Source organism: Zalophus californianus, chromosome 4 (genome assembly GCF_009762305.2).
Source record: "Zalophus californianus isolate mZalCal1 chromosome 4, mZalCal1.pri.v2, whole genome shotgun sequence".
NCBI classification, from domain to species: domain Eukaryota; kingdom Metazoa; phylum Chordata; class Mammalia; order Carnivora; family Otariidae; genus Zalophus; species Zalophus californianus.
In genome coordinates, this window is record NC_045598.1 from 96,608,464 (window position 1) to 96,618,692 (window position 10,229).

The 10,229-nt window shown below is 40.4% G+C and overlaps 1 protein-coding gene across 2 annotated transcripts in view; it reads right to left on the reverse strand.

Annotated features, from left to right (window-relative positions):
- DENND2C (DENN domain containing 2C) overlaps positions 1–8,397 on the reverse strand; it is a 79,329-nt gene extending 70,932 nt beyond the window's left edge. For both annotated transcript variants that reach the window (XM_027580353.2, XM_027580344.2), the window contains exon 1: positions 8,276–8,397. The gene's annotated coding sequence lies outside the window, so the exon portion shown is untranslated. The remainder of the gene's footprint in view (positions 1–8,275) is intronic.
- Between the last annotated feature and the right edge of the window lie 1,832 nt (positions 8,398–10,229).

Here is a 10,229-nt window from a genome sequence, read left to right on the forward strand (position 1 = left end):
CAAATATTATGTTCCCATGGCGCAAATACATTTAAAATTCCAAAATAAATAATATTAAAATTAGAAAAGATTCAGTGTAATGCAATGGGTGACCTTCCCTGTTCATAAATTAATTCCAGTCTGGAAAACACAAAGACAATGTTATATACTTGTCAGGTTTACTATAGAGTCTTTTATTCTTTTGCTTTAAATTGGGTCAGGGTTGAAAATCCTAGTTGAAACAATAAGTTGGTGTGAATGGCAAAAATAGTACTACATTCTTTCTACTTTGCAATGGAAATTCTTTGATCTTAATACAAAATGATGATAAGCAATGTCATATAATCATTTTCACAGTAAATGGAGAACTCAGCCACAAAAATTCACTTTCTTGACAAATTAAAAGCACAGTGCAACTTATAATATCAGTGATCCCATCACTTTGGACTGTGATATCTGTACCAGACAATAGCCACATCATCAGCATTGATGAAACATCCCATAATGGTACAAAATGGAGGTATGCCATCACTAAGAGGTGAAATTTTAATTTTCAGCTGATTTATCATTAAAAAATCATAAACATAACATAACATCCCTGCATTCTGTTTTTTTTAAAGATTTTATTTATTTGAGATCGAGAGAGAGAGAGCATAAGCATGAGTGGGGGAGAGGGGCAGAAAGAGAGGGAGAAGCAGGCTCTCCGCTGAGCAGGGAACTCAATCCCAGGACCCTGAGTTCAGGACCTGAGCCGAAGGGAGACGCGTAAGTGACTGAGCCAGCCGGGTGCCCCTCATCCACGCATTCTAGATGAATACTTTTTTCCAAGAGGTATGTAGCCATTTTTCTCTTATGGCACTGATAGGCAACTAAATAAAACAATAATGAATCTCTCCCAGGAATGGTCCCTGAATAAAAAAGAAGCTGAGATAATTTTACATTTTTTTCTTTGAAAATATTTGAAAAGGCTTACTGAAAAGTCCAGTATGCTATGTTTCCAAGAATCTTTTTAATTTTAAAGACTTTTAGCTTTCATCTGCAACATTAATACAAATACAAAAACATTAATACAAAACATTAATACAAAAACCTGTCATTTTAGTCAGGTTTTGCACATTGGATAAACCTATATTTTAAATAATCTTCATTAAAAGTCTTAGACTCTTTCTCAATTCACTATTTTCTCAACATTTTTTACTTCCAAATGCAGCTGTTGAACATGTTTCTGGATTCTTTACTTCATGCTTTCTTCTTCTAACAATTAAATAATAAATTCTACAGGCAAATTGATCTAATTTGCTTTTCAATTACAATTAACAGCAGCGCCTGGGTGGCTCAGTCAGTTAAGCATCTGCCTTGGGCTCAGGTCATGACCCCGGGGTCCTGGAATCAAACCCTGGAGCAGGGAGCCTGCTTCTCTCTTTCCCTCTGCTCCTCCCCCAATTCACGCTCCCTCGTTCTCTCCCTCTCTCAAATAGATAAATTCTTCAAAGAGTTTCAAAAATAAGACTTGGTTAGAGAGCATGTCACCATTTTCACCAGCAGCCAAGATTATTTTGCTACATTTTGCTTGACCTTGAATTATGCTACTCTGATTGAACTGCGCAATGATAACCACTGCATTATGACTAGGTGGCAAATGGACCATCACTTTAACTCACATAATGTTCCTCTTTTGTTCCGTGTTACCCTTTGCAGTGGAAGTAGGGACCAGGGAAAAGGGAGTTTGCAGTAAACACTGTTGCAGAGCAGGCTGGTATTTCCTCCCAGCACGTCCTATTATCACAGGCTTTAATAGACTCTTATATAGTCAGAGTATCAAGGAATACAGATAATTACTTAAATATAAAATTATGCTTCATATTGCTAAGTAACCAATTCAAACATAACCTAGATAGCTAGAGATTCTTGTTTTTTTCACTCCAGTGGAAAAAAGAAAGAGAAAAAAAAGTACATCTAAGTTGCTGCAAGAATAACGCACACAAACCAGTCCGTCCTAAATTTTAATACCCACACAGAAAAAAATCCACACATACGCCATTTCTATGAATTTAAACTTTGAAGGAAAAAATAATTTTCCTCCATGTCCTCTGTTGTAAACATTTATCATGTTATAAAAACCCTGAAAATCAGAAATCTTACTTAAAAAAAATAGGGCATAAATAATAACCTTTAACTAATATAAGTGGCTTAATATTGCCCAAACTGAATGCTAAAAAGTCTGTTTTCAGGCTGCTACCCGGGAATCTAAAACTTATAAGGAAAAAAATATTGAATTTCCTTCTCAAAAATAGGGGGTGCAGAAAAACATCTGGAATAGTCCTTTAAATTTCCTTCTCTTATATCACCATCATTCACTTAATCCTTCAATCTTACAACCTCCTATAATGCCCATGAAGTGAAGAAAAACTTCATGTTTTCCTTTCCTTAGGATAAAAATTACTCATTTAAGTTAGAGAGGAAAAAGACAAAAAAGATTCCATCCTGTCTAACCCTCTGCGAACCAGTGCAAGACACTCCTTCAGGTTTTGGTCTTTTATTTCATCCAGTTTTCAATATCCCCAATTTCACTGAGGCAAACAGATCACTGTTTTTCTGGTTTAGTAAGGAGCACTGAATACTGAAAAATATTTTCAAACGTATTTTTTGATCCTGACATTGTACAAGTTAGACTATTTCTCTGTGTCTCAGGTTCCAAAACAATAAAGGGAATATTTTCCACCTACTCTATATGAGAAACAGAGGATGAATTTAAAATTTTCATATGTTTTCAGCAGGAGGTGCGACTTTGAACTTTTATTTTTACTTTTATTTAAATTCAATTAGCCAACATACAGTACATCATTAGTCTCAGATGTAGTGAAGAATTTTTTTTTAAACTAAACTTACAAATCTTTTTTTTTTTTTTAAGATTTTATTTATTTATTTGACAGAGAGACACAGCGAGAGAGGGAACACAAGCAGGGGGAGTGGGAGAGGGAGATGCAGGCTTCTCACTGAGCAAGGAGCCTGATGTGGGGCTCGATCCCAGGACCCTGGGATCATGACCTGAGCCGAAGGCAGACACTTAATGACTGAGCCACCCAGGCGCCCCTAAACTAAACTTATAAATCTAAGTACTTAAAAAAAAACGCCCCTTGTGACAGGATCAACCAAATGTGGCCCATCACCTGTTTTTATATAGCCTCTGAGCACAGACTGGTTTTTATTTTTAAATGGTTGAAAAAACAATCAAAAAAGTATAATATTCTGTGACATGTGAAAATTATATGAAATTCAAATTTCAGTGTCCATAAATAAACTCTAATTGGAACACAGCCCATGCTCTTTCATTGAAGTATCATCCCTGGCTCTTTTTGGCAGGATTGAGTACTGACAGAGATGTACGGCCCACAAAGTCTAAAATATTTACTATCTAGCCTTTACAGAAAAAGTTTGTCACTCCCTGCCTTAAGAGACCATACATTTATTTGAATGATACTACAAATTGGGAAAATATTCTTGAAAGTCCATTTTTGAAAATGCTTTCAAAGCCATAACACATTCTTTTGAGTCTCCTCAGTGGTGGCAAACCTTCATTCTTTGATTATGAGTATGAATTCTGGAGGTGGCTAAGCCACCTGGAGCCAAAGTTGAGTAAGACTGGTTATCAAGATGAATCAACCAACAAACATGTATTAATAATCTATATTTACCAAAAGCGAAGGTCTCTTCTGGAAAAAAGCACTATCTCAGACTTCCAATCACATGAGGGTATAGTCATATGTTTTCATTGATTTCCTTGATTCAAGATAAACAGGCTATCTATGCATGGAAATAGAAAGGGGGGGCACCTGGTGGCTCAGTCAGTTAAGCATCGGACTCTTGATCTCAGCTCAGGTCTTGATCTCAGAGTTGTTGAGTCCCAAAAAAAAGGAAAAAAAGAAAGTACAGAGGAGGAAAAATAATTCCGTAATAAAACTAGAAGATCTTCTTTCTTGTGTGGCTGTGAATATGCTGTAAAGTCTTTTTTTTCTTTTTTCTTTACAAAGAGGAACTCCAATAATACTTTGGGCGACGTGCTTTTGGAATAAATGAGTGACTCCCAAATAAAATTTTATTTTTAATTTAGTTTTATATTTTATTTTGAAGTAATCTCTACACCCAACATGGGGCCCGAACTCATAACCCCGAGATTAAGAAGAGTTGCATGCTCCACAAACTGAACCAGCGAGGCGGCCCCCCAATAAAATTTTAAAAGAACAGGAGTCACTGGGTTGTAAAAGTTGCTTAACCTTCAATTAAAACCCATCTTATTGATTTATAATTACAAGTTATAAGACAAAATTAGCATCAATCAATCAGTAATCCCTTCCACTCATACAAAGCAAACCATTTATCCCTGGCCCTGTTCTCTTCTAGTTCCATATGCTCTCCCTGAGCAATTTCATCTGCTCTTATGGCTTCAATTACCACTTATTCGCTAACTCTAAAATTTGAATCACCAATCTCAGCCTCCCTCCTGGGCTCTGGATGCTCCCCTGACATCTCTACCTGAAGTGTCCAGAGACACTTCAAACTCGAGATGTTCAAAACTGAAACAATGCTCTTCCTCCCACATTAAAAAAGTAAAACAAGTTCCTCTATCCACAGTTGCCTAAGCTAAGAAACGAAGTCACTTACTTTTCTGTTCACCTTCAAAGCCAATCACGTTTTAAGCCCTACAAATTCTACATCTTCATCAACCTGTCCTCTCCTCTTCAGGTCTATTCCGGTTTTCCCACTCCAGGCCCTTACCCTCTCTTATCTGGACTATTTCAATACCATTAGCTTTCTAACTTATCTCTCTCCCTTTTGCCTCTCTCCATCCAATACAGCCTCCTTCCCATACCACCGCTTTATCTGTCTTCATTACCTAAAATCCTTCACTGGCTCTCCATTATCTTTAGAATCGAGTCCAAAGTTCCTAGCATGATACACAAGCTCTTCAATGTGTGGCCCCAGCCGACTTCTTTTTCTTTTTCTGAGTCATAACTTTGTACTTACCTATATCCATATGTTGTTTTATAACACATCCTGTATTTCAAAGTATTAAAACTACCTTTAACACCACATTCTACAGTGAACAATTTTGCCAAATGAGAGGCACAGAAACTCCATGCTTACCTCATTTCTAGCAATTTCAGTGATCCTAACCTGTAGAGCAATCAAGCTCAGCAATTTTCTTTTTCTAGTTTATTTCCAAGCACCATCCCCTTTAGCCCAACCTCTCATCTCCATATACTCTGACCTTTATTTTTTCTAAATAGACTTCAAGATTTTTATAAATTTGTTTATTTATTTATTTATCTGAGAGAGAGAGAGTGCCCTCACGAGCGAGGAGGAGGGGCAGAGGGAGAGGGAGAAGCAGACTCCCCTCTGAGCAGGGAGCCCAACACGGGACTGGATCCCAGGACCCTGGGATCATGACCTGAGCCAAAGGCAGACGCTTTACCAACTGAGCCACCTAGGTGCCCAAACTCTGATCTTTCGTCAATAAACTACAACATATTCCTCACAAATACCGTATACTTTCACATAATATTCCTGTTTTCATCCACATCTTCTGTTCCCTTCCCCAACTCAGTTAACTCCTGTTCATCCTTCAAAGACAAATTCAAATATGGTACCTTCTCTCTAATCTTCCTCCTTATCATATGTAGAATTATTTTCCCTCATCATTGTTCCCACTAAATTCTATCTCTATCTCTGTTATAACTCTTATCACACTGAAATTGTAGGGATTTATTTACATATCTGGTTATAAGTTTCTTGAAGGCAGGGAAGCATTTGCTTTTCTTGAATCTAACATTTAACTTATGGTCTGAGAACAGACATTTTAAACTTCTTATTGAAAAATAATCACCTCTTCTATTATTAAGATAATGCCATAATTGTAACTGAGTGACTGTGAGTTTAGAAACAAAAAGAATCCTGTCATTCACCAGGGGGAGAAAATGCTCTTATATACAAAGTATAATTAAATTGTAGCTTGGGCAAACCTCCATCCACATCTTGCAAGACCAGTGTCTTTCTCTCCATGTCTCTTTCTTTCCTTTTTTTTTTTTTTGAAGAAGTTCTTTACAGAACTCTCTTTTAAACATACATTGGATTTTACTGGGGTATTCCCCTCACAGAATTTGAAACTCACTACAATGCACAAGTTAGGATTAGGATTTTTGGAGTCTGTCTGGTCTGAATGTTAGCTTTGCTGCCTAGGCTGTTTGATAGGGGGTTATTCAACCTCTATGTCTCTCAATGAGGACACTGAAACAACGATACCCCCTCATGATGCTGTTGTAAAGATTAAATAAGCTAATGCATGTAAAGAATTTAGAACACTGTCTGGCTCAGAATAGGTCTCAATAAATGCTGACACTGATGTTATCATCGGTTTTAAAAACAGCTTTCTTGCTACTTATTTTAGCCCACTTGGTAGAGTTAACCTCCCAGAAGGAAGGAATTGTGTTCTGCTCATACATGAATACAATACAAGTACTAAAACTGTGCCTTGTAATATAATAGGTGCTCAATAAATACTGTGACTATAAGGCTTCAGACCTCCAAGATGAACAAATTATAAATTACAGCAAAATTTATATAGGGAGTACATATTTAAAACGATGTTTTAAGTAGTTTCAAAACACCCATCTTCCACTGAACTGCTGAAACGCTGAAGCTTTTAAAGCAACACAGAAAGTATATTCACTAGGAACTTTCCCTCTACTCCATTTGATTTGCTCTTAGTATCCAGTGGTCTAAAATTCTTGTCTATAATACAAGACAGATCATTTAAAATACAATTTCCATGTTCATAAAACTCTTGTCACATCAAAAAAACTAACATTCTTCCTTTATGTCTGCATTTTAGAAAATCTCTTGCCACAGTCAACATTAAAAAAAAAAACCCTAATGAAAGGCCAAGAGACACAATTACTACATTTCCTGGTTTCTGCCTGGGAAATTACTTCAGAACACGCCTACAAGTATCCCCAGTGAAAGTCTGCTGGTTACAAACTGCTATTCCCTTTTTTATTTCGATTCTCCCCCTAAGACCCCTCATACATTCACATACTCATAGAAAAGAATGCAGATGTCTATAATAAAGGCTGTACAAAAAAATACAGCTACATATTAATTTTGTTTTGAAGGACTAAAATCTTACAAAAGCAGATGAAAGTCTTGATCTGAAGCAATACACCCAGGTAACTTAAAACTGTAACTATTTACTTAAAGCAAAGAAGTAGATTATTTGATTGGTACCGAACTTCATGATAAAGAATGTGTAGATAATGTGTGCTATTCTAGAAAAATTCATTGACCAGTTAAAAATGGACCATATTTCAAACAATGGTGATATTGTGGGGGCGGAAAAAAAGAGAGCTTAAACAATTTATTTACTCAGTAAACAGAGATTTAGGACTTGATCTAAAACACTGGAGGTCAATCACTAGCTTCAGGGTAAAGGTTTACAGAGTGCCTACTATGTGCCTGGCATTTAGCAGATGCTTTACAGAATAAGCTTGCAGCCGGTGCACAAATTACAATACCTAACATTTACAGAATACTCTCACTCATCTCCTTTGACCCTCAGAATACCCCTAGGCGCGAACATCCCAGATTTACAGCTAAGGAAACAGAGGCCCAGAAAAGTCGATTTGAGGTATCACATCTGTTCTGTGGGTCCTGGCCGAAACTCCAGCCCTTGACTCATCATTTAATCATCATCTGCTCTACTAGTTACTCAAAAGTTCTTGGATGTTCCACTGTCCGATTTTAACATCAGAATCCTACTGGACGACTTTCAGTGCTGCGCTTGTCAGATTCTGTTAAGAATCAAAACACACAAAAAGCAAGAATAAAAGTCCATCGTCTGGGGAAAAAAAAAAAAAAGTCCATCGTCTGCGCCTGTCGGCGTTCAAGCTCTCCGGCCGACCCCGGCGGCGACAGCCCCGCGTTTCCATCGGGACGGGGCGCTCCCTCTCCCTGCCCTGGGACTGCCGAGCGCCGAACGCCCCCGGTCCCCGAGGTGAGCGGCGGGGACATGGCCCGCCGGGCTCCGCCACAGCCGCCGCGGCCCACGAGCGGGGCTCCCAAGGCCCGTCGTCGCGGGGCTCGGGGTCCGACACTCGCGCGTCCCTCGGGGCCGGGATCGACACCTCCGCCGGCCCGCTCTCGCACTGCCAGCCCGGCTCCCGACGCCCAGCGTGCGACATCCACCGCCGCGAGCGACCGAGGCCCCCGCCTCAGAGCCCGCCCCAGATCGCCCCGCGCCTACCTGCCCTCGGTTTCCACGCCGCCTCCGCGGCCGGGCTGCGAAGCTCTCCGCCTCTCCGCGGAGGCGCCAGGACTCCGCGCTCCTACTCGGCGTTGGCTCCGTCCCGCCCCCGCAGGCCCCGCAAAGGCCCCGCCCCGCCCGGCCGCGGCCCCACCCCCGCCCGGCAATACCCGGTTCTTATTGGCTCCTCTTCCCACTCCTCACGCTATGGCCCGCCCCTGGTACCGCCCGAAAACCGTCGAGAGGGGAACCGCCCCGGTTCGAGTCAGCCTCTGGGCGAGAACCTTGTCCGGGACCTTGGTCGCCCGGACGCCGGCCAAGGCCTCTAGCCAAAGCTCCATTGCAGCCGCCGTGCCTGCGGTCCTACTGGCCCTACGGCGATGGACCTGAACTTTACATGAAGTTTGACTCTTCACAGCCACCTAGTTTAGTCAAGGAATCCAAATGGCACCTCACTCAAGGAAACCATAAAATTATCTCTTGCCACTGCAATTGCAGTCCAGTGCCAGCTTGAAACGTAGACAGATGCAAATAACGCTCCGAAAGCCTGAGGTTTGAAGTCCCAGAGCAGGGTGTCTTTGATACTCCCAGTGCCTGAGGTTGGCCCCCACGCCCTGTTGTGACACACATGCCTGAGCACTACGCCTGCAACACGCTCGTACTCGGGTATGGGCATGGCGCTGTGCCTCCTGCGAGCGGCAGCCCAGTTTCACTAAGGCTGCGAGTCGGGATGAGTTGAGCCTGTTTCCCAGGCACTGGCTAACCACCCCACCCCACCTCGTCCCGCCCCATTCCACCCCACCCCACCCTACCCCACCCCACCAGAGCCTCTTGGGTCTGATGACCAAAATCTTCCCACATCTGTTCACAGAGAGGTACCAAAATAGAAGACTGCCAGAGAGAGAGGTGTTTGGTTACACATCACAGATGACTGTCACAAGCCAATTTAGCCAAAGCAGTAAAAGCTGCATATCCCACACCGTTGTGAAACCATGAGCTATGGACAATCAAACAGGAATTACCTTCTATGGTGGAAAAAAAAAGTAATGACAAGACATTTTAAAAATCGTGTCTTAATGAGGAAATAAATGTCAATATTGTTTGCCTAAATTTTGAACAATGATCTTCATGGGTTACCCCCTTCACCCTCCCCCAAATCTTTCTATATTTAGAAAATTTCCCAAATAGTTGTCTAAGATGAAATTTTAAGCTAGAATAGTATGATTTTAAAACTTATTTCAAAATGCAAATTGATGTCGAAGTCCAAACTTTGCATTCAGGAAGATTATTTGGCAAAATGAGGCCGATTGAATTCCAAGTACCAAATATGAAACCAAATCTGGCGTGGGTTCTACGGCTGTAATAAAGGAATTAACATGTATGTATTCTACTGCCCTCTCATGGGTAAGATGGAGATATAACTAATGGTAGTTAATGCTTTTTAAGTCTGAGGATAGAAAGTTTAATTTAGCAGTCTGTATTATTTTGATGACATGGAGGACAAGGTAAAATAAAATCAGGTTCTCCAAGGGACTTAGGAATACTCAGCAAACAGAAGTTCAACTTCAGAAACCAGGGAGAGGATTCTTACACTGGGGCTAGTATAAACATGCTGTCAGGATCACACCCATGCTTACGGCTGCCTGTATAGAATGTGGAAACATGCAGGAATTTGCCTTTAATTTATTTTTTCCATTTGAAAAGTCATTACTTTCTGAGATGTTTCACAAAATGTTCTTTTTCACATTTGTATGCACCCATCTTAGTATTTCACACTGTGAACAACTTGAGAGTAGGAATGAAATCTTATTCTTTATACCTTTGCTGTCTAAATAGAACATGGTACTTGGGCTGTTTTATCAGTAATTGTTTAATAAATTAAATGAACTATCAGCCCTGCCACTAGATGGCAACACAGTTGTATGTGTAGAAGTATGGTCTAGCTAATTGGAAT